The sequence below is a fragment of the Babylonia areolata genome, chromosome 12 (assembly GCF_041734735.1).
Source record: "Babylonia areolata isolate BAREFJ2019XMU chromosome 12, ASM4173473v1, whole genome shotgun sequence".
Lineage (NCBI taxonomy): Eukaryota > Metazoa > Mollusca > Gastropoda > Neogastropoda > Buccinidae > Babylonia > Babylonia areolata.
In genome coordinates, this window is record NC_134887.1 from 33,884,922 (window position 1) to 33,887,421 (window position 2,500).

General features: G+C 48.4%; 1 protein-coding gene across 1 annotated transcript in view; it reads right to left on the reverse strand.

Moving 5' to 3' along the window:
• The window catches only part of LOC143288557 (protein ABHD15-like), a 104,598-nt gene that overhangs the window by 42,427 nt on the left and 59,671 nt on the right, over window positions 1–2,500 (reverse strand). The window lies entirely within an intron of this gene.

A 2,500-nucleotide genomic window follows, 5' to 3' on the forward strand; every position in this document is an offset into this window, starting at 1 on the left:
CTCTAACCTCGACTCCACTCTACTCCTCCACTGCTAGTAGGGGGCGCTGCTGTGAATGAAGAAGGAAGTGGGGAAAAGGGGAAGGAGGGGAAGGGAGGGGGAGGGGGAGGGGGAGAGGTGTAAGAAAGATGGGGTGGGTGGGCGGATATAATAGCGAAGGGATAAGGGGAGGGTGGGGGTGGGTGGGTGTAAAACACACACGTGGGAAGAAGGGGGGGGAGGGAGATGGGGCGGGGGGGGGTGGGGGGGGGGGGGGGGGACGTGGGGGGGGGGGCGAGGGGTGGTTGGGGGAGAGGGGGGGGGGGTAGGGGTTGTAGGGGGAGCAGGGGATTAAAAAAAAAAAACAACCCCAAAACTGATGGGTGGCTGAACTGGGAGAGAGGTACGTGGAGTAAAGAGAGGGGGGGGGGGGTGTCTCTTTTTTGGGGGGGGGGGGGAGGGGGGGTGATGTGGTAGGGATGGGGGGGGGGGGGGTATCGTGGTGAAGCAGAAGAGGAGATACGTTGTTTCCGCAGGTTGTTCCTTCGTTTGTTTGATTAATTTATTTACTTTTAGTTCTTCAACAGTACCGTCTTTTTCCCTTTTTTAATTTATTTTTTTATCTATCTATTTTTTTTTATCTTCCGTTATCTCCGTGGTATAACACACATTTTTTCCCCCCTCCTTCCTTGTTTCGGTTGCGTCTCAGTCACAGAAACAATGACACGTGTACTTGTACTACAAACATACTCACTCCCTCTTCACTGTACGTCAAGTTGACGAGCTTGAGACTCTCTCTCGCAAGAGCTAATCAAACTGTTCAACACCACCTGGACACAAACACAAGCACACAAAAATTGTGCTTCACAAACCACTGACTCAGTTGTTGTCAAACAAACACTTTCGGTCCCTCGGAAAAATGCTGGCTCTAGTGTGTGGTTCGGTTCGGATGTTACTGACCAGTTAATTCTCACGGCAGTGACCAAAGTTTGTTCCACGTGCACGCTGAAGTCAGTAGCTCAACTTGAGGAGGCGTCACTGCGTTCGGTCAAATCCATATACGCTACACCACATCAGTCTGCCAAACAGATGCCTGACCCCGAGCAGCGCCGTAACCCAACCAACGCGCTTGGTGACCAGTCAGTGTTGTACGATCAGGAAACGGACAGGTTATATTATGTTTTGTTGGTTAGTTTGTTTAATGTTGTATTTTCCATAGAAAAAACAACAACAACAACAACAACAAAAAATCACACCAAAAAACATGTGGAGTGGGGTGGGGGATTACTTAGCGAAACGATCACACTTCACAGGTTGAAGATCGAACACCACCACAACTGCAAGCAGCGGGATATACATATATATATATATATATATATATCCTGACCACCCACTGATTTACGTGCTCTCCTGTGGCTGTACGAATCAACGTGTCACCCGTTGAGTCCTGGTTGTTGTGTAGTGAAAACAAAACTGATCCCCTGGGGAGGGATCTCTGTCTGTGCGGATCTCTGGATCTCTCGCTGGCTGTGCCGATCTCTGGATCTGTGGCTGTGCGGATCTCTGGCTGCGGTGCGGATCTCTGGATCTCTGGCTGTGCGAAGGAACCCAGCCGTGGAATTCCCTCACCTGTCTCCGGCTGGTTGTGTGAAAGGAAAAAAAAAATGGCTGTGTGAAAGAACCTAAAGAGCCCTCGGCTGTCTCTGGTTGTGTGAAAGGAAAAAAAATGGCTGTGTGAAAGAACCTAAAGAGCCCTCTGTCTCTGGTTGTGTGAAAGGAAAAAAAATGGCTGTGTGAAAGAACCTAAAGAGCCCTCTGTCTCTGGTTGTGTGAAAGGAAAAAAATGGCTGTGTGAAAGAACCTAAAGAGCCCTCTGTCTCTGGTTGTGTGAAAGGAAAAAAATGGCTGTGTGAAAGAACCTAAAGAGCCCTCTGTCTCTGGTTGTGTGAAAGGACAAAAAAATGGCTGTGTGAAAGAACCTAAAGAGCCCTCTGTCTCTGGTTGTGTGAAAGGAAAAAAAATGGCTGTGTGAAAGAACCTAAAGAGCCCTCTGTCTCTGGTTGTGTGAAAGGAAAAAAAAATGGCTGTGTGAAAGAACCTAAAGAGCCCTCGGCTGTCTCTGGTTGTGTGAAAGGAAAAAAAAATGGCTGTGTGAAAGAACATAAAGAGCCCTCGGCTGTCTCTGGTTGTGTGAAAGGAAAAAAGTGACTGTGAACTGACGAACACTGACATGGAGTCCTCTGTCTGTCAGTCGACAGTGCTGGATGCTGGCCCGATAAATCCCATTTCTATGGTGGCATCAGCTCACTGGGGTTTTTGGGGGGGTTTTTTTAAAGTTTTTTTTTTATGTTGTTGTTTTTGTTGTTGTTGTTTAGTTTTTGTCCGGGTCCTAACCGGCTGACAGATCTATCTCAGTTTCTGTACTGGTTGAAAGCCCTGGTGACAGCAACCCAGAACTGTATCCCACATCAGTTTCAGTAGCTCAAGGAGGCGTCACTGCGTTCGGACAAATCCATATACG